A 22,093-nucleotide genomic window follows, 5' to 3' on the forward strand; every position below is an offset into this window, starting at 1 on the left:
CAGCGCAACACCTGCAGGAGATGGCCAGAGCCTCGATCCCCTGCTCCTCTGCTTCGGGTCCTAGTGTCCTGCGGCCATCGCCCCTGCATGATGCCAAGTACATGCACCGTGCCCTGAACCGCCAAGGAAGACCACCGAATAGGGATTCGCCAAGTACCAGGTCAACGGAGACCGCCAAGTTCGTTTCCACCGCCTTCGAAATCGCCAAGTAACACGACAACCTCGAAGGGATTCAACTCCGTCAAGTTCCTCTAACAATGACCCGAACGGCTACGAAACGTGTACCACTACTGTCGCCGAAGACCCGTGCAGCGGAACCGTCAAGTTCGACTACTTTCGTGTGTACCTTTACTTCCCACAATGACCGTGTACAACTACCATCCCGTGCATGTCGCGAAATACCTATTCGAAATGACCGAGTACCACTACCGTCGACCCTCGAAGAACCCGCGGACGACAAGTTCCTCGGTGTGACCCCGAACACCTACGGAGTGTGTACAACTACGAAACGAGAACAACTACTTCCTCTACTTTGCACCGAACGGGAATCGTCCCGTCTGCACGCTTCAAAGGTATAACCCCGAGACGACACTCGTGAACGAACGCATGCATGTTGTATGAGATGCACCCTTGTTTTGCCTCGAGTCTTAACTATCGGTGCACGTTGCCCTTCTTTTGCCTTGCCATCGACATGTGGGAACCCGGTTACCGGGATCAGCCCACCATCTTTTGCACGCTCCCGTCACTTCCTTTTGCACTGCTATCCCCATGGACTCGTTCGACTACGTCCATTTGTCTTCTTCATGGACTCGTTCTTCTTCCTTGCGGGATTTCAGGCAAGATGATCACACCCTCGAAATCACTTCTATCATTGCTTGCTAGAGGCTCTCTCTTTTGCTATGCCTATGCTATGATGCCTACCACTTGTTTTAAAGCCTCTCAAATTGCCATGTCAATCCTCTAACCCACCTTGTCCTAGCAAACCGTTGTTTGGCTATGTAACCGCTTTGCTCAGCCCCTCTTATAGCATTGTTAGTTGCAGGTGAAGATTGAAGTTTGTTCCTTGTTGGAACATGGAGATGTTGTTCCTCGTTGGAACATTTTTATTTGTTGGGATATCATATTATATCTTATTTAATTAATGCAGCTATATACTTGGTAAAGGGTGGAAGGCTCGGCCTTATACCTAGTGTTTTGTTCCACTCTTGCCGCCCTAGTTTCCGTCATATCGGTGTTATGTTCCCGGATTTTGCGTTCCTTACGCGGTTGGGTTATAATGGGAACCCCTTGACAGTAAGCTTTGAATAAAACTCCTCCAGAAAGGCCCAACCTTGGTTTTAACATTCGCCACCTAGCCTTTTTCCCTTGGGAGTCGCGCATCCCGAGGGTCATCTTATTTTAACCCCCCCGGGCCAGTGCTTGTCTAAGTGTTGGTCCGAACTAGAGTCCTTTGCAGCGCCACCTCGGGGAAACTTGAGGGCTGGTTTTAGTTGTACGGAGAGCTCATTCGGTGTTGCCCTGAGAACGAGATATGTGCAGCTCCTATCAGGATGTCGGCGCATCGGGCGGTCTTGCTGGACTTGTTTTACCATTGTCGAGGATGTCTTGAAGAACCGGGATACCGGGTCTGATCGGAATGTCTCGGGAGGAGGTCTATTCCTTCGTTGACCGTGAGAGCTTGTCATGGGCTAAGTTGGGACACCCCTGCAGGGTTTTGAACTTTCCAAAGCCGTGCCCGCGGTTATGGGCGGATGGGAATTTGTTAATGTCTGGTTGTAGAAAACCTGAAGTTGACCTTAATTAAAATGAATCAACTGCGTGTGTAATCGTGATGGTCTCTTTCCGGCGGAGTCCGGGAAGTGAACACGGTGTTGGAGTTATGCTTGACGTAGGTTGTTTTAGGATCACTTCTTGATCATACTTTCTCGAACGTGCTTTGCCTTCTCTTCTCGATCTCCTTTGCGTATGTTAGCCACCATATATGCTAGTCGCTTGCTGCAGCTCCACCTCATACCTTTTACCCTACCCATAAGCTTAAATAGTCTTGATCGCGAGGGTGTGAGATTGCTGAGTCCCCGTGACTCACAAATACTTCCAAAACCAGCTTGCAGGTGCCGATGAGTCCATGCAGATGACGCAACCAAGCTCAAGAGGAGCTCGATGAAGATCTTGTCCTTTATGTTGATTCGTTCTAGTTGATCAGTAGTGGAGCCCAGTTGGGGTCGATCGGGGGACCTTTGTCGCATTTGGGGTTCTTCTTTTATTTTGGTTCCGTAGTCGAACCTTGATTGTATTTGGATGATGTAATGCTTTATTCATGTAATTGTGTGAAGTGGCGATTGTAAGCCAACTATGTATCTCTTTCCCTTATATATTACATGGGTTGTGTGAAGATTACCTCTCTTGCGACATTGCTTTCAATGCGGTTAGGCCTCTAAGTCGTGCTTCGACACGTGGGAGATATAGCCGCATCGAGGGCGTTACAAGTTGGTAATCAGAGCCTTCCCCGACCTTAGGAGCCCCATTGCTTGATCGTTTTTAGTGGCCGAGTTGTGTCTAGAAAAATGTTTTGAGTCATTTAGGAATTATATATCGGAGAGTTAGGAATTCTTTTTACTTCCCAGTCTCCTCATCGCTCTGGTAAGGCATCCTGACGTAGAGTTTTGACTCTTCTCTTCTGAAATTTCACTAAAAAAAATTTCAGGATCACACGGGTATCTTGGAATCGTTCCGATGGTTTTGTGACGAGAACATTGTCTTGGTGCCTCCTGTCAGGGGTTTTGTGGAAGTGTCCCGGGGAGTTGAGATCCGAGGTATTGTCATCACAATTTTATCGTTGCAATTCTGGAATACCTGAGTTTAGTACGCCGACATCGAAAATCTCTTTTATGCAGTTCGTTGGTGAGATAACCTCGATGCCACCCAGTACTGGGGCGGGAGTTCGGGAGTATTGCCGTAACTCGTATAACGGATGCTTTTCGAAGGTTGAGGTATATGATTTCCGAAGGTTTCTTGGTTATGTGTTGAAGGATGGATACAGCTGGATGTAGGATTTGCTAGATTTGGGTGAGATATTATGCTTCCCTTGTATCCCCAACACCTGATTGCATAACCGGAAAGTTTCGGGAGTTTATAAGTGGGAATTCAAGTAGCTCTTAGGATATCTTTCCGACAGATGTATGATTTGAAATTGGGGTTCGACGTCTAGTGGTCCGCCTATTCACGGTCGGTTTTATAGTGGTCTCGTTGTGTCTTAAAGAGTCCTTGGCTATGCCGACTCGGGGACGCTTCGTATGTCATGTGCACTGCCTTGTAAATGATGGTGCTGTACGATCGAGCCCGTGTAGGCCCCACCACGAAAACTTCGGACGAAATATCTATCATATGTTTGTTCTGGCTTATTCCGCAAGCCAATCCTTGTTTTGTTTTGAGTTGTGGTATTCGAGTTGCTTCAATGTCAGGTGTTGATTCCATACCTTCCCCAAATGGTGTTCTCATACTCCAATGTGGATACAAATCCTTCTTGATCATCAAGATTGTCTTGTTAATCCTTTTCACCGCGTGTTTCTCTTCAAGTGGATCCGATCATTTCAACATCAGCAAGATCAATTATCATTTCTTCTCAACGGTGTTCATTTCATTCTCAAGGGTGTTTTCCCACCCACCCACGCTTTTTCTTCGAGGACTCGGATTTCTTATCAAATATCCATTTTATTATGGAAGTCTCTCCATTCTTCTCCCTTCATGTTCTTATCCGGTGATTCTCATGAAGATACTAACGAAGTTTCTAGTTCATCATTCTCCATTCTTTCCTTTTCCGGTGGATCCAATTCAAGCTTTCGGTGTGTCATATTCTTTTCATTATTTCAAATGCCTTCTCATGCCGGTGCACCTCATAATCATTCCCCGTTTGCTATTCAATTGTTCCGGAGTGCTCAAGATATCTCGAGGCTGTTATCTTATTCAAGTCTTTTAATTAAACCGGTGCAATCTCTCTCTTGAAATCATTCTACGGTGTTTCTTTTGAGTGGGCCCTAACCCACAGGTCTTTTCCCAGGATCTTACCTGACTCTTCTAATTCTCCCGGAGATATCCGTAAAATTCTTTTCGAAGTTTGACATAAGAATGAATTGTCATCAGTCAAATGCTTTTCTCCAAGATCTTATAATTCTTTTCATCGTTGGTTCAACATTTCCAATTTTAATTCTGGAGTACTCAATAATTCTTGGTGGTGTTTCTCGTCGTCATTCTCTGCATTTGAAGACTGAAGAAGAGTTTTTCCTCCATTTCTTGCTCCATTCTCTTCAAGATTCGTGGTTCTAGCTTGTTGCCACTCTCTCGGTTGTTTTCGACTGTGAGAATTCTTTTCACCCATCCAGAGTAATTCAGGAGTCTTTTCAGTTTGATTCTCCGAAGTCCATCATTTCGGGATTATTCATTCTTAGCTTTCAGCTATCATTCTCCAAATTTTATCGGTGCTTCGTTCAAGTGATCTTTAATCAGCTCATGATTCCTTCGTTCACTTGTATCTAAATCCTCTCAAGCATCTTCGTTCATCTTATATTTCTTCCCGGTGTTTATTTATGTTTTATTCGTTCTTTTCAATTATTACGGTGGTTCATTCAAGTTTCTCTTCTTTTGTTTATCATATCAATTTATTTGTTATTTCTATCCTACCGGTGGTTCGTTGAAGACCTTCTCAAGTTGGCGCCATATCTATCTTCATCCTTTCCATGAGAATAAGTAGTGTGCCAAATCCATTGTTTGTCATCAATTTAATTGGTGAAGGATAAGCATAATGTAATTCTCATTCTTGTTTCATCGACTGAACTCAATTCCCTATTCTGGAGGTTCATCAAATTTCTGATTTCAATTGTGCATCTTCTCTTTTTCCGGAGTTCTCATGAAGGTTCTACATGATGGATTCAACAAGGATTTAATTCCTTCTCAAAGTGTTCATCGACAGTCTTTGCTAAGAAACTCAAGCTTTCATCATCTTGCTATCCGGAGTGCAATTCTTTCAACCGTATCATTCGAGGTGGTATTATGTCATTCTTGATAATTTGAGTTCATGTCTCATGATTCACATGTGGTCAAGGATGAGGTATTTTAAATCCATCAATCTCTTCTTTGGAGTTATCTTGGGGTTATACTTCACCTAAAGCCTTCCCTAAGGTTTTTTGCTATCCATGGTGCTTATAAAGGACCCAAGATCTTCTTTACCCTCCCGGTGGAAATATTTTTCTTGTCTCCTTGTTCTTATCAATCCAATACTTTTCCCATGAGTGGCAGGTTGTCACCTCATATTTTGAGCTGTATTCCATTAGACTATATCAAGCTTATCTTTTCGTTGTTGTGTTTCCATCAACTCCGTTCGACCCTACTCCTAAGGATACCTTTTCAAGTTCTTTTATGGCAGAAGTTGGCAGTTTCTTCTCCATTCTTTTATTTCAGTTATCTATATTCTATTCTTTCGTTCCGGAGGCATTGTGTTGTTGCTCTTTTCAATCAATCATCTCTTTTTGTCAAAGATCATGATTTTTTTTCATGCCTATCCATTTAACCGGAGTGTCATGTCTTCTGCTCAAGTTCTTTTCACCGTATCAAGTCTTGCATAACTTCTTAACAGGAGTGCTTTCAATATATATCTTGCCCTTCAACCTCGAGGTTTTTCGCAATGTTCTTTGTCCCTCCTTGCTAATGGAGTGTTTTCGACTTTGTTCACCTTTGTTGTATTCTTTTCTTGAATTTGTTCAACCTCTCAAGGTTATTTGGTTTCACTCGTTTGTCAAAGAAGCAACTTAGTTTTACCTCTTCTCTTTCTCTTCCGTTTGTCCCTCCGGTGCCATTCTAGATCTCGGGACGAGATCCTCTCGTAGTGGTGGAGTGTTGTAACGCCCCAAGACCGATGCTCGAGATGACCTCCATATATTCCGGGTTTCGCCGTGTGTTTCATTTGTGCCTCCCCTTTTATTTTTTGGCATTGCATCATGTCATCATGCCATCATCTCATAAATCTTTTGCAACTCAACTAAATAAATGGCATGGATCTTTGATCCATTTAAATCGAGGGAATTCACATGGTGATTCTCTTTATAACATATCCTCCCGATATTAGGGAGCTATATTAAATATTTCATTTGTTGGAATTAATGGCAACACACTTGCAAAATAAATCTCAATGCCTTTGTTATCACAAACTCTTGGCCTCTAACTTTGCCCATATATCCTTTTGTCATTTTCTGGAGCTCCACATAAATTCTCAACATTTTTGGACACTTCCAAAACCTAGTCCTAGTTCAAACCCATTTGAACTAAATTAAATGAGTTTGAATTTACATCTTCCAATCTTGGCCTTTTATATTTTCTTGGGACAAGCGCATTTTTGTGAGTCCGGGAAAATAATCCCTTTGCCCAAATTCTCGTCCACTCATTTCTTTTCTCTCCTTTTATTTCTTTGCTTTCCTATTTTTGTGAGAGATTTGAAGAAGAGAGAGGTAGATGCCAGCAACAACAGACGACCAGGCCTCTGGCATTTCCCTCTCCATGGTCTGGCTTAGCAGATCGAGGTCCAACCAGCAGCCCCGCTGGCCTCTAAGGCCCATTTGGCCCAAGGCCATCTCGCAGCCCAGCCGCACTAACCCTAGCGCATTCCTCCTCTCTCCCTCGACTCATCCTCACGCTGCCAGCCTCTTTCTCCCTTGATCCCATCCCCGTGCGCTCGACCTCCTTCTCCCTCTCGATCATCCAGTGCCTCCTCACCCTCTCCCTCGATCCCATCCTCCCCGACGCCCTCTCCTGGCCTCGCGCCGCCTCTCTTCCCTGTCCTCCTGGCGTCGTTGCACAGAGAGGGGGCAGCTACCGCGACCCTGTCGAACACCGGATCCCGAGCGCTGCGCCCTCAAGGGCCCCGCCTTCGCGCCGTCGTCCTCCATGGCCGTAGCCGACCGAGCTTGAAGCTCCCGTCGATGCACCTCGTCGCGTCTCTTCTGCCTCCTCGCAGCCGGCCATCCTCGCCACCGCCCGGGGTTCCCCTGCACCTCAAGCCTGACGCCCGACCTACGACCTCCGCCACCTCGATGTCCCTTGGCGCCCTGCCGGCCAATCTGGCCCCGTCGTCCAGGATCTCCATGGTGCTACCTTGCTGCTTCCTCCAGCGCCCAAGTCCACCTTGCCGCTTCCGCCGTCCTCACGCCCCTGCTTCTTACATGGCACTGTTGCCATCCATGGCAGCTCTGCCGCTGTAGCCTTAGCGTCGCCATCCAGTGCAACACCTGAAGGAGATGGCAAGAGCCTCGATCCCCTGCTCCTCTGCTTCGGGTCCTAGTGTCCTGCGGCCATCGCCCCTGCATCATGCCAAGTACATGCACCATGCCCTGAACCACCAAGGAAGACCACCGAACAGGGATTCGCCAAGTACCAGGTCAACGGAGACCGCCAAGTTTGTTTCCGCTGCCTTCGAAATCGCCAAGTACCACGACAACCTCGAAGGGATTCAACTCCGTCAAGTTCCTCTAACGATGACCCGAACGGCTACGAAACGTGTACCACTACTGTCGCCGAAGACCCGTGCAGCGGAACCGTCAAGTTCGACTACTTTCGTGTGTACCTTTACTTCCCACAATGACCGTGTACAACTACCATCCCGTGCATGTCGCGAAGTACCTCTTTGAAACGACCGAGTACCACTACCGTCGACCCTCGAAGAACCCGCGGACGACAAGTTCCTCAGTGTGACCCCGAACACCTACGGAGTGTGTACAACTACGAAACGAGAACAACTACTTCCTCTACTTTGCACCGAACGGGAATCGTCCCGTCTGCATGCTTCAAAGGTATAACCCCGAGACGACGCTCGTGAACGAACGCATGCATGTTGTATGAGATGCACCCTTGTTTTGCCTCGAGTCTTAACTATCGGTGCATGTTGCCCTTCTTTTGCCTTGCCACCGACATGTGCGAACCCGGTTACCGGGATCAGCCCACCATCTTTTGCACGCTCCCGTCACTTCCTTTTGCACTGGTATCCCCGTGGGCTACCGGATAACCGATATGTTGCCATGGCATCATTTTCGTATTCGTTGTCGTGGCACCCCTTTCATTTCCGCCACGATGACAAATGCTTCATAATATGCTCTTGTTAACATTTTCTTAAAATTGCATAAACTTGAACATGACATCCGCATCATGATAACAACATTTAATATGTTTAAAAATTGTTGTTGCATTAAATTGCTAAGGCACATGAGGATTTATCGGAATTGTAGTTTGTTGTTCCGGCCTCATTTAAACTTGCTTAGATAGGTAGTTTTTTGATATGCTTCACCTCTTGCCATGTTAACAAACATTTAATTTTGTTGAGTACCTAACCGAGATCGAACTAAATAACTTGAATGTGGTGTTTCATCAATATGCAACAGAGTTGCATATTGAGCTCCACTTAATCTGTAGGAATGTTTGTGCACTTTGCCATGCCATGCCATGTATCTTTAAACCGGACATGCATCATACTTGTTTACACATCGTGCCATGTCCATGTGTTGTTTATTTACTATGTTGTGTGCTTCTTTCCGGTGTTGCTTCTTCGGGTTGGTTCCGTTAACGTCGCGTTTGTGAGGAACCGTTCGACTACGTCCGTTTGTCTTCTTCATGGACTCGTTCTTCTTCCTTGCGGGATTTCAGGCAAGATGATCACACCCTCGAAATCACTTCTATCTTTGCTTGCTAGAGGCTCGCTCTTTTGCTATGCCTATGCTACGATGCCTACCACTTGTTTTAAAGACTCCCAAATTGCCATGTCAAGCCTCTAACCCACCTTGTCCTAGCAAACCTTTGTTTGGCTATGTTACCGCTTTGCTCAGCCCCTCTTATAGCATTGTTAGTTGCAGGTGAAGATTGATGTTTGTTCCTTGTTGGAACATGGAGATGTTGTTCCTCGTTGGAACATGTTTACTTGTTGGGATATCACATTATATCTTATTTAATTAATGCATCTATATACTTGGTAAAGGGTGGAAGGCTCGGCCTTATGCCTACTGTTTTGTTCCACTCTTGCCACCCTAGTTTCCGTCATATCGGTGTTATGTTCCCGGATTTTGCGTTCCTTATGCGGTTGGGTTATAATGGGAACCCCTTGATGGTTCGCTTTGAATAAAACTCCTCCAGAAAGGCCCAACCTTGGTTTTACCATTCATCACCTAGCCTTTTTCCCTTGGGAGTCACGCATCCCGAGGGTCATCTTATTTTAACCCCCCCGGGCCAGTGCTTGTCTAAGTGTTGGTCCGAACTAGAGTCCTTTGCAGCGCCACCTCGGGGAAACTTGAGGGCTGGTTTTAGTTGTACGAAGCACTCATCCGGTGTTGCCCTGAGAACGAGATATGTGCAGCTCCTATCAGGATGTCGGCGCATCGGGCGATCTTGCTGGACTTGTTTTACCATTGTCGAGGATGTCTTGAAGAACCAAGATACCGAGTCTGATCGGAATGTCTCGGGAGGAGGTCTATTCCTTCGTTGACCGTGAGAGCTTGTCATGGGCTAAGTTGGGACACCCCTGCAGGGTTTTGAACTTTCGAAAGCCGTGGGCAGATGGGAATTTGTTAACGTCCGGTTGTAGAAAACCTGAAGTTGAACTTAATTAAAATGAATCAACCGCGTGTGTAACCGTGATGGTCTCTTTTCGGCGGAGTCCGAGAAGTGAACACGGTGTTGGAGTTATGCTTGATGTAGGTTGTTTTAGGATCACTTCTTGATCATACTTTCTCGAACGTGCTTTGCCTTCTCTTCTCGCTCTCCTTTGCGTATGTTAGCCACCATATATGCTAGTCGCTTGCTGCAGCTCCACCTCATACCTTTTACCCTACCCATAAGCTTAAATAGTCTTGATCACGAGGGTGTGAGATTGCTGAGTCCCCGTGACTCACAGATACTTCCAAAACCAGCTTGCAGGTGCCGATGAGTCCGTGCAGATGACGCAACCAAGCTCAAGAGGAGCTCGATGAAGATCTTGTCCTTTATGTTGATTCGTTATAGTTGATCAGTAGTGGAGCCCAGTTGGGGTCGATCGGGGGACCTTTGTCGCATTTGGGGTTCTTCTTTTATTTTGGTTCCATAGTCGGACCTTGATTGTATCTGGATGATGTAATGCTTTATTCATGTAATTGTGTGAAGTTGTGATTGTAAGCCAACTATGTATCACTTTCCCTTATGTGTTACATGGGTTGTGTGAAGATTACCTCTCTTGCGACATTGCTTTCAATGCGGTTATGCCTCTAAGTCATGCTTCGACATGTGGGAGATATAGCCGCATCGAGGGCGTTACATCAAAGCCTCATCAAGTCCTACAAGCGATCTTCCTCATCTTCGAGAAGACACTCAAGAGCACATGCTTCCGAGCTACCATCTCCGGCAAGATCACATCGGCATCGACACCATCACCACCAAGTACGTGAAGGTCAAGAGCTCAACACTAACAGCCGCTCAACGACTTCACCATATCCCTTGGCATCTTCGCCAAGCGACTTCAAGGCATCTTCGCCTTCGGATATACGGCATCTTCGCCAACAAGCACCCCAAGACTACGCTCAAGAGAAGCTCCCCAAGCTCAAGTCCGCGACCTCCACAAGCTACTACGACCTCGACACGGACCATGAGATTCCTTTCTATGGGACTCTAGAACCCGAGGAGTATCTCGAGTGGGAGTGTTTGATGGACGATTACCTCAAGCTACATCAAGTTCCTCCCAAAGATCAAGTGAAGTGCGCCACAAGGAACTTCCACGACTACGCGTCCACATGGTGGTTTCACGCACCTTCGGAGACCTACGACATGAGTTGGCCCAAGATTAAGAGAGCTTTGCGGCGAGAGTTTGTTCCCCCAACCTACACGGAACAACTTCAATGCCAATTGGAGAACACCATCCAAGGATCCAAGTCCATCGACGAGTACTTCAAGGAGATGAAGAAAGCCTTGCGACGAGCTGGCGTGGACGACCCCATTTCGATGAAGTTCCACTTCACGATGGGATTACACAATGACATCTCCAAGACGATCTTCCTCGAGAACTACAAGTCCCTCGACGACAACTACATTGGTGCTCTCAAGGCCGAACAAGAACTCATGAAGGCCAAGGCTTCTCGACCCCAAGCACACTTCTCGAAGACCAAGCTCCAAGAAGACGAGCATGAGGATAGTACCACCAAGATGTCCAAGCCCGATGAGCTCCAAGACGATGCTCCCAAGTTCGACTTCACCGCCATCCCTCTTTGTGGCATTGATGATGCCGAGTCTACTTTGACTCTTTTTCAAGATGGTGCGGCGACAAGTACGACTACGGAGACCCTCAAGGACCAAGCTTTGGAGGCGAGTGGCGAGGTGGCGAGCAAGGATGATGTTTCCATCTTAGGAGGCGAGAGTGATGATGTGCCATCCTCGGCATTCATCCACGGCGACAACAACGAGATGGTTGAGCATGGGATTTTCCCTTCGACCACGGCGACGTATGATGACTTGAATGACTTGTGCCACCATATTGAGAGTGAGAGTGACTTCACCACTAGCCACATATATGTGTTGCCACAATTCCCATGTGAGGAGAGCCACAACCCCCACCACTTGAGTGAGATGAGTGACTCCACCATATGTGAGTTTGAGTGCACCTATTTTGACAGAGTGAGTGAACCACCACATAGAAAGAGTGAGATAGTTGATAGGTCATGTGAGGCCACTTTCAACACTAACGACTTGACCTCTACCTCTATTGTGCCTTCTCATTTGGTGCTAGGTCCCTTATATGATGATGCGCCGATTCTCGACGACTTCGTCCTACCTTTGGACAAGACGATGGCCATGGTGGAATATGATGCACCCCCCACATGGTTCCATCAAGATGAAGATGACCACCATTTGGTCCTTCCCACCTCACCTACACCACTTGAGTGGAATGAAAACGGTAACATAGGTGACGGTGATGCTCTAGTCCCACTAGTGGACATTCTTGACATTGATTGCTTTCATGATGTTGATCCCCCTATTGACATGCTTCATGCTAGTATGATTTCCCCATGCGATGATTTACCCATTTATGATGAGTATGATGATTGCCATGTGGAGTCTCTTAGTTGTGATGCCATGTTACATAGGATTTCTTGTGACAATTCTTTCGGTCACATCATGTTTGCCAATCTGCTTGACTTGTCATATGCTATGCATGAGATCGACCACATGTCATATTTGCAATCTCTTCATAGTGACTATGCATATGCCATTAAGATTAACCCAATTTGCACTTATGGCATAGATGACAAGCCCATGGTTATCGGCATTTGTTTTTCTTGTGACGATGCTGCCATGACCACCTAGCTTTGGATATGCATTGTTTTGGATGTTGTCCATTTTCTCCATGTTATGTTAACAATATTTCTCACGAGGAGACCCCCATAGTTTCCTCATACATTTTAGGAGATTTTGATCCATCCTATCCATTGCATAATCCTTATACTTGTATGCACAATTTGAGTCTCCATTATGCTATACATAATAACAAACCTCTCATGATGGATGACATGTTTCTATATCACGCATCTCATTTATTTGAGCATTGGATATTTTGTGCTAACCAACACAAGCACGTATGCATCATGATGGATGATGTGTACATCTACCACGCACACACAATTTTCCCTTTGTCTTTGTTTTGTGTAGGTACTCACGTATACTCGTCAACCTCTCAATCCCACGAGTTGACGAAACGAGCTCTTGAGAGCAACGACGATTTGGGATCCCGTGGACTATCCTTACCATCGTTCTCTTCGCGCAACGACTAGCGCATCTTTTCTACTTGTCTCTCACATGGCTATGGGCTATATACCGCTTGTCGCTTCATGCTCATTTTATCATGTTCACTTTGCATGCTATGCTTGCTTCTATGCCTTTGCCATGCAATTGTGACCCTTGCTTGCATCTACCCCTGATTCACAATTATGTTAGACCAATGTGTATTTGCATGCTTGGTGGAGATCCTTGTTGCTATTGCCATGTTTATCATGTGCCTCATGCTATTGATGCTATTTTTCTCATATCCTCCTTTCATGCTTGTGCTATGTCATGTGAATTATTCATGCACACTATTTGCACCCATGACATGTTTGCTATGATTCCCTCTAGTACGTTGCATCTTTGCACTACTAGCTCACACCACTTGATTGCTATGATTGCTTGCTTTGTTGCATCACCCATGTTCCTTTCTTCCTCGCTTAATTGGGTTGATGACATATATGCTCGTGCCTCTCACTTGATACATCTTGTTCATTGTCGCTTGCCTCCAATTGTTGCATCTATTAATCGTGGAGACTTGGACACTTTACTTGTGATGCATGCTTGCTTGATTGAGCCTATTGTATTTGGTTGTTCTCGCATCATCATATGCCTCCATACTATGAAGTGCTCCCTTGTCCTTTTTTATGATGAGCATGATGCATACACTTGTTGGGTATTTTACCACATGAATGATAGGTTTTGCATCTCCGCTAACCTCATTTATTTTTCCGAGTGTTTGTCATGTTCTTTCATGTTGAAGGATTCACAAGGCGATACCGTCATGACACAATTTGGTCATGTGAAGGCATACACGATGTGCAACACCAACATTTGCGAGAATCTCCTAAAGGTGAACTCTTTCCCTTTGAGCCATCTTCAAATATTCATATTGGATGGGTCACTCTTTCATTGTTGTTTCCTTCTTCTTGTCTACATGTTACATCTATTGGATGGAGGACCGACAATGGAGATGGAACCCATGAACCTTCAAGTTGAGGAGCGCTCGGACTTATTGGATGCACCTTCGAACCTCCACTCATGCCACGACATCGAGCATTGCGACACCTTCGAGTACTTGGATTGCGCCATGTCTTCCTCTTCGTCCAACTACAAGTCCGTCCACGACAACCGTTTCCATGGTGATGAGGTTTTCGATCCGAGGTCGGATCTTTCCCAAGGGAGGGGAGATGATGCGGAGCATCCTACGATCATCCCCATGTACACTCGAGCATACGCCATTGGACCTAAGGTGAACCCGTTCCTACATGCTTCCCCTTTCCACTCATACGAGACATGGTTGCTACCTAATGCAAAGATGCTACATGTGCTTAGGAACCAAGGAGACAACCATGGAGATGCTTGAGTCATACGCCAAGTCCACACGGAAGCGGATCAAGAAGTTCCTCAAGTGGAGTCGCCGCGGAGCTACAGCGGCTGGACATCCGGCAGGAGCCCGGACATCCGGCGCCACCAACCAGAGGAAGGCCAAAGAGAGACCGAAGCCAGGCGACTCTACAGCGGCAGGACATCTAGCCGACCCCCGGACATCCGGCGCCCCGCGATGGGCCGGACATCCAATGCCTACCCAGAAATCCGGTGCATGCTATCCAGAGAGTAGATGAATCGGCCACTCCAGCCCGGACATCCGACCCGAGGCCCGGACATCCGGCACCTCGCGAAGCCCTGGACATCTGGCCCCCAGCCCGGACATCCGGCGCATGTCTGCGCACAGTGAATGGGCCAGAGGCCCATGTATCCCCCCTCTCACTTACCCCTTTGTGGGCTGACACTATATATACTCTCCCATCTCCTCCTAGCTATGGTTAGCAAAGGATTAGCTCATATGTGAGATAGAGCTTTGCTCATCCATTACGGATCTACTCCACGAGAGAGACTGCGGCCCCTCTATGGAGAAGATCACCTTGGATTCAAGACCCCTCACGGGAAGATCCCTTTGTGGATTCAAGACCTGCTCACGGAGAAGAACCGGTTACCTCTTGTATCGTCCGTTGTTGACTTTGGATCTTGTATCTTACCTTTGTGTTCATCGATCTAGCGCATGTGTGATCTATTCTTGTTGGTTGAGTGATTTCTCTCGTGTTCCCCTCGTGTTTCCCTTGTGTTTCCCCTCGTGTTCATCGCGTTCTTCGTAGGGATCCGCTCCTTTCGTGAAAGATCGGCCATCTAGGGTTCCACCCTACATCATCTTAGGAGACTCAAATCACTCCTCGAGCAACCACTAATGCGATGGAGAACAAAATTGGTTAGGTTGCAGAAGTCGGTGGTGGTGTAGCTGATGATGTGGTGTAATCCCTAGGCAAAGATGCCAAAATTCACAAAATTAGATGGAGTCAAAATATGCTGGTGGTATTTTTGTGGGAAGGGGATGTCAAGAGCTTCAAAATGAGCTAAAGAACATCAAAATCGGAGTTGGGATGAATTAGTTATGGCCGAAACAAATTTTGAGCGAAGTCAGTTTTTTACAGGTAGCGGACATCCGGAAATGGACGGATGTCCGGTCGCCGGACGTCCGGTCAGGTCAGAAATCCGCTAATTTCAGCTCGGGTTAGGGGTTCCGGTCGTCCGGTAAGGTCGGACGTCCGGTGCTTCCTGGGTCTTCGAACATCCGGTAAAGCAACGGTTGTCCGGTGTATCGGGGTCAACTCCAGATCCAAGATTCGGGACGCGATTTTGGGCGGAATTTGGTGATTTTGGGGTCAAAATTGATGAGATTTTGTGGATGAAAGATGGGGAAACTTGGGGAAATTCTAGATCCACTCGAAACCGAGCAAATCCATGGATCAAAATCAACAAAACATCATCAAACCAACAAATCACAAAAAAATTGGGGCTATTTTTGGTGGGGATTTTCGAATTCAGGACGAAATCAAGCAAAAGAAGACTAGAAAACGGTGGGGGAGGCTCCGAAATCGTTATCAACGTGGCTCATGATACCAAGATGATGTAGGGTAGGAACCCTAGGGGCCGATCTTTCACGAAAGGAGCAGATCCCATCCAAGAACGCGAAGAACACGACGGGAAAACGAGGGAAAACACAAGAGGAAATATGAGAGAATCACTCAACCAACAAGAATAGATCACACATGCGCTAGATTGATGAACACAAAGGGATACATGATCCAAATGCAAGAAGGGATGATACAAAGGGTAGCCAGTTCTTCTCCGTGAGGAGGTCTTGAATCCACAAGGGGATCTTCCTGTAAAGTGGTCTTGAATCCAAGATGGATCTTCTCCGAAGAGGGGCCGCGGTCTCTCTCAAGGAGTAGATCCGATATGGATGAGCGAAGCTCTATCTCACAAATGAGCTAACACAATGCAAACCCTAGAAAGGAGGAGGGAGAGGTCTATTTATAGTATTAGTGCAAATGGGGGTGAAGTGAAGGGGTACATGGGCCTCAGCCCGCAACTAGACACAGCCAGGTACCGGACGTCCGCTCCGGACCGGTCGTCCGGTGGCTCGTGGGCAGCCGGACGTCCGGTAGGGGCCCGTCGTCCGCTCGTTCTGGCTCGGATGGTGGTGTAGCGGATTTCCGGTCTGGACCGGTCGTCCAGTCGCCGGTCGTCCGGTGGCGTCGGACGTTCGCTCGTTTGGCTCGGGCGAAGGGACACCAGTCGTTCGGTCTGGACCGGTCGTCCGGTGGATCTTCAGGCGCCGGACGTCCGGACCCGACCGGTCGTCCGGTGGCTGGAGCTTCTTCGATAGCTCTTCTTCTTGCATCTTTATTTCCACGCTTCCATCGCAGATGGTGTAGGTGTTCCTTGGCACTTGCACTCCTCCACGTCGTCCATAGCGTTCCGACAATACCCATGCATGCACACGGGAGAAGTGTCAAGTAGTATACCATCCTCGAAGGGGTGAAGTGAGCACGTGTAAAGGAGATGATTCACCTTTGTGTATGTGAAGTAGATGTCACACGTGTCACTCGCTGAACTGACTCTTGACATGGTGATGTCCATAGGATGCTCCGCATCACATGTCTTAAACGCTGCAATTTTTTAAGTAATTCACGTTGATAATATGGTGGAACCCAACGAGTACGCATAGCAGTTTTCAAAGCAGCCCAAGTAGGTGGAATAGGATATAATCTACAATCCTCAGACCACCAAACACATGCAAAACTAGTGAATGCACAAACAGCAGCAAGAACATGTCTCTCCTCGGGATATTGTAAACATGTAAATCGTTGTTCAGTTTCTAACTCCCAAGTAAGATATATATCAGGAACATATCTACCCTCAAATGGTGGATTATTCAATTTTAGTTTAGGAAGATGGTCATGATCTCGTACCTGAGGGTGAGCCCTACCATTGCCATTATTTGCATGTGGACGACCTGGTGGTTGCTGTGCTGGTGGTGGCACATAGTTATGATTTTGATCAACCTCATCCTCGTAATCTCCCACATAATCATCCTCCTGCACATAAGCAGTAGGAGCCACAGAAGTATCAACAGCAGCACCAGTAGTTTGGCCCGGCTGAAGAGGGACACGGCTCGCTCGACGGAGGGCTGTTTCCGGACGTGGAGGTAGTCGGTGTTGTTGCTGTTGTTGTAGAGGTGCGGCAGGAGCAGCCGGTGGTGGTGGTGGTGGTGGAAAATGCGAAAGCAATTCAGCAAACTTGTTATCGAGCTTTGTTTCAAACATCTTCTCCATGCCATCTATCTTCTCCACGGCCTCTTCAAATTTGTTTAGCACATCTTGCACCTGTCCACTCATCATTTGCTGAAACTTATCATGAAGCTCCTTGTTTGTCAAGTTCTTCCAGTCAGTCTCGTCGGCTTGTGATCCTGGCATGGTTAGCAGCAATAGAAACACACAAGAATATGATCCTACAGAGTACTAACAAGTAGTGGTGGTGGCGGGTGTCACAAATCCGTCAAGCAAATCTCAAATTCTTACCAGTTCTTACCCAGCAACAGGCGGTGATCGGCAATCGTTGTAGTCAAAACTCTCAAAAGCTTGGATAGAGCGATTGCCAGGGAGAGTCAAATGCACAACGTAGATGTATGTGGAGCTGGGAAGGCTTATAGTATGGTAGCAAAAAGGGTTAGCAATAATAAATTCAGAGATGCAAAGTTGAATAAACGCTCAACGACGGTACTGTGCTGGTCCTAGGCTAGACCGTGCTAGAGACGCGAGCCTAGAACACTAACAAAATCACGGCGCTGCACGTAAACAAGGGAAAAGAACACTCTGGAAATGATTTTTTCGCTCTTTTTTTTGCGCTCCTCTTTTTTTTTGCGAAAAATCACTATAATGGATAGTGTCTCAAAACTCTTCCCTCGTAAACTGATAGGATGGGCACGAAATTTTTTTTTCGATTTTTTTTCCGGAAATCAGGGCAGCGACGATGAATAAGTGCGACAAAAAATCACTATGATGGCACGTGGCTCAAAAGACTCAGAAAAGCCTAAAAATAGGATAGGGAAAAAATATTTTTGGTCGCCGAAATTTTGGCCTAAAAACTGCCTGGGGGTCTCCAGACTCTTTTTTTCCCCGAGACCTACACAGGCAAGGAAACACGAATCGGAATTTAGATTGATCTCAAAAACAAACCTAATATGAGAAGAACTCGGATTGGTGGTGGATATATGGTTGGGGTATATGGCAGCGGTGGTGGTATATGGTAGCAGTGGTGGTATATGGATACAGATTGGTGGTGGTATATGGATACGGATTGGTGGTGGTATATGGATACGGATTCAGAGCGGTGGCGGATAAGCAATGGTGGTAGATGGCAAGGCGATGATGATGGTGCGGCGGCGGCGTGACAACTTATGACCAGAACTCAAAACTCTAAAAGACTAGACTCTAAGACCAACAACTTGACACGACGATGCAACCGCAAATTCAACAAGGCAAAAACCCTAAAAAGATTATGCAAAGGCTCAGATTGGTTCCGATATGATGAACTAACCCTAATTTTTTTTGTGGCTTTTTCATGGACTGTAGGTATGAAGAACAGACTCGATCTAATCTACGAAAAACTATAAAATCTCACCGAGCAACCTGGAAATCTGATACCACTTGATAGAGGCAAAGGTGTCCCGATGTTTCGTTGAGATGGTGGCTATCGTTTCTGTGGGAGTCGACCTTGACGATCCGACTACGAACGTGCGAGATGTCACGCCTTAGCAATCGCTAAACCAACTTCCGAGGGGTTATTGACCATGCCGGAGCATGATCAACCTGACCACGAGGGTCTGTTTCCTGCAAGCAAACAAAGAACAAGCACGAAACTGAGATTGCAATCTGGATATTGCGAATATAGGATGAAAGCTTTATTGATCAAGGTGGGGTTCTGTGACGTCTTGGTCTGGTCGTTGGACACAAACGAAGTACGAGAAGTTGCAGCTATGGCGAACTTTTAATCTAAACAAAACCCAAAGTCTAAACGACGCCCTAAGGGCTGTATATATGGAGGAAGAGGGGGGGGATTTCGTGGCCCTTGAGGGTGGGGTCCGAAACCAACCCTAACTCTTGTTTCCCCACACATACGGACTCTAAAAATAGCCTATACTTAATTATTTCGAAATTACATGGGCCTGGCCCAATAATAAGGTGACGCAGCACCTAGAATAGCCTATGGACGAATATTATGAAGTGGCATCTTGTATACTTCGTCCAAGGCTTCATGCACTCCTTATGGTGGCTTCAAAGTCCTGAAATCATCACTTGTAACTCCGTTCTTGATCCCCTTGTGCATGCCATCAACTCCATGTGTGTTCTTGCTCCAATGTTCATCCTTCTCCAAGCTAGGCCCTTCATTTGTAAGCAAAACAAATGTATCCAATTTAGGCAACATCATATTCTCATGAACATTAGAATCATTACCAATAAATGAAAGTACCTGGTAATTTAATTTGCGTGCGCGAGCTCTAGTAATTGGTCCAGTATATGTAACAGTAGGGATGTGGATGTAACAATGGTATTGATGTCCTCCTCACTTCGCGTACTTCGTTTGTGTCCAACGACCAGACCAAGCCGTCACAGAACCCCACCTTGATCAATAAAGCTTTCATCTTATATTCGCAATATCCAGATTGCAATCTCAGTTTCTTGCTTGTTCTTGGTTTGCTTGCAGGAAACAAGCCCTCGTGGTCAGGTTGATCGTGCTCCGGCGTGGTCAATAACCCCTCGGAGTTGGTTTAGCGATTGCTAAGGCGCGACGTCCTCGCACGTTCGTAGTCGGATCGTCAAAGTCGACTTCCTCTAAAACGATAGCCACTATGTCATTGAAACGCGGGACACCTTTGCCTCTATCAAGTGGTATCAGATTTTCAGGTTGCTCGATGAGATTTTACAGTTTTTCGTAGTTTAGGTCGAGTATGTTCTTCATACCTATAGTCCACGAAAAAGCCAAAACAATATTTAGGGTTAGGTCATCATATCCGAACCAATCTGAGCCTTTGCATAGTCTTTTTAGAGTTTTGCTTTGTTGAATTTGCCGTTGCATCATCGTGTCGAGTTGCTGGTCTTAGCGTCTAGTCCCTTAGAGTTTCAAGTTCTGTTCACAGGTTGTCACGCCACCGCCGCACCATCGTCATCGTCATTACAATATACCACTACCCCACCATATACATCGCCGCTGCCATATACCACCACCAATCCGAGTCCACATATACCATCGCCATATACCACCACCAATCCGAGTCCGGATATACCATCGCCATATACCACCACCAATCCGAGTCCAGATATACCACCATAGTCCGAGTTCCACCAGATTCATCTCCGCCACCAGTCCTAGTCTGAGTCCAGTATTTGTTGCTTTGTTTTCGAGTTCCAGATCATGCCATACTCCAAGTCGTGACAGAGTAGGACTCCCGAGATTACGTGGTACCCGCAGACGAAAAAGAGTTCCAAACTCAAAAAAAAACTAAGTCTGGAAAATTCTGGCTAGGCAGTTTTTAGACCATTTGTAGACTTTTTCGAAAAAAAATTGTTGCAGAGCAAAAAAAAAGAGGAAAAAAGTGCAAAAAAGTGAAAAAAAGAAAAAAAATTCAGAGTGTGCTCCTCCATTGTTTACGTGCAGCGCCGTGATTTTGTTAGTGTTCTAGGCTCGCGTCTCTAGCACGGTCCAGCCCAGGACCAGCACAGTACCGTCCTTGAGCGTTTATTCAAGTTTGCATCTCTGAATTGATTATTGCTGACCCTTTTTGGTACCATATTATACGCCTTCCCAGCTCAACATACATCTATGTCATGCGTTTGACTCTCCCTGGTAATCGCTCTATCCAAGCTTTGAGAGTTTTGACTATGATGGTTGCCGATCACCGCCTGCTGCTGGGTAAGAACTGGTAAGAATTTGAGATTTGCTTGACGGATTTGTGACACCACCACCACCTCTTGTTAGTAGTCTGTAGGATCATATTCTTGTGTGTTTCTATTGTTGCTAACCATGGAAGGATAACAAGCCGATGAGCCTGACTGGGAGAACTTGACGAATAAGGAGTGGCATGATAAAGTTTAGCAAATGATGAGTGGACAGGTGCAAGATGTGCTAAACAGATTTGAAGAGGCCATGGAGAAGATAGATGGCATGGAGAAGACATTCGAAACAAAGCTCGATAACAGGTTTAATGAATTGCTCGCGCGTCTTCCACCACCACCACCGGCTGCACCTAACGCACCTCTACAACAACAACAACAACAACAACAACAACAACAACAACGACTACCTACACATCGCGAAACAGCCCTCCGCCGAGCGAGCCGTCTCCCTCTTGCAGCTGCCCATTCTGTTGGTGCTGCTGTTGATACTTCTGTGGCTCCTGCTGCTGATGCGGAGGAGGATGATTTTGCGGGAGATTACGAGGATGAGGTTGATCAAAATCAGAACTACGTGCCACCACCAGCACAGCAACCACCAGGTCATCCATAGGCAAATAATGGCAATGGTAGGGCTCACCCTTAGGTATGAGATCCTGACCAGCTCCCTAAACTAAAATTGAATATTCCACCATTTGAGGGTAGATATGTTCCTGATATATATCTTACTTGGGAGTTAGAAACTGAACAACGATTTAAATGTTTACAATATCCCGAGGAGAGACGTGTTCCTACTGCTGTTTGTGCATTCACTAGTTTTGCATGTGTTTGGTGGTCTGAGCATTGTAGATTATATCCTATTCCAGCTACTTGGGCTGCTTTGAAAACTGCTATGCGTACTCGTTGGGTTCCACCATATTATCAACGTGAATTACTTCAAAAATTGCAATGTTTAAGACAAGGAAAAAATTCTATAGAAGAATATTATC

This window comes from Triticum aestivum, chromosome 1A (genome assembly GCF_018294505.1).
Source record: "Triticum aestivum cultivar Chinese Spring chromosome 1A, IWGSC CS RefSeq v2.1, whole genome shotgun sequence".
Lineage (NCBI taxonomy): Eukaryota > Viridiplantae > Streptophyta > Magnoliopsida > Poales > Poaceae > Triticum > Triticum aestivum.